This window comes from Cherax quadricarinatus, chromosome 4 (genome assembly GCF_038502225.1).
Source record: "Cherax quadricarinatus isolate ZL_2023a chromosome 4, ASM3850222v1, whole genome shotgun sequence".
Lineage (NCBI taxonomy): Eukaryota > Metazoa > Arthropoda > Malacostraca > Decapoda > Parastacidae > Cherax > Cherax quadricarinatus.
The window spans coordinates 53,390,072-53,390,746 of record NC_091295.1 but is presented as its reverse complement, the minus strand read 5'-3'; positions in this window follow the sequence as shown (position 1 = coordinate 53,390,746).

Sequence of the window (675 nt, the reverse complement as noted above, 5' to 3'; positions counted from 1 at the left end):
TCCACTTCCTGACAACTCTATGACTGAAGAAATACTTCCTAACGTCCCTGTGACTCGTCTTAGTCTTCAGCTTCCAGTTGTGACCCCTTGTCCCTGTGTCCCCTCTCTGGAACATCCTATCTCTGTCCACCTTGTCTATTCCCCGCAGTATCTTGTATGTCGTTATCATGTCTCCCCTGAACCTTCTGTCCTCCAGTGTCGTCAGTCCGATTTCCCTACACCTTTCCTCGCACGACATTCCCCTGAGCTCTGGGGCTAGCCTTGTTGCAAACCTTTGTACTTTCTCTAACTTCTTGACGTGCTTGACCAGGTGTGGGTTCCAGACTGGTGCTGCATACTCCAGTATGGGCCTAACATACACAGTGTACAGTGTCTTGAACGATTCCTTATTAAGGTATCGGAACGCTATTCTCAGGTTTGCCAGGCGCCCTTATGCTGCAGCAGTTATTTGGTTGATGTGTGCCTCCGGTGATGTGCTCGGTGTTATGGTCACCCCAAGGTCTTTCTCCCTGAGTGAGGTCTGTAGTCTTTGTCCACCTAGCCTATACTCTGTCTGCGGTCTTCTTTGCCCCTCCCCAATCTTCATGACTTTGCATTTGGCTGGATTGAATTAGAGAAGCCAGTTACAGGACCACATGTCCAGCCTGTCCAGGTCTCTTTGCAGTCCTGCCTCAT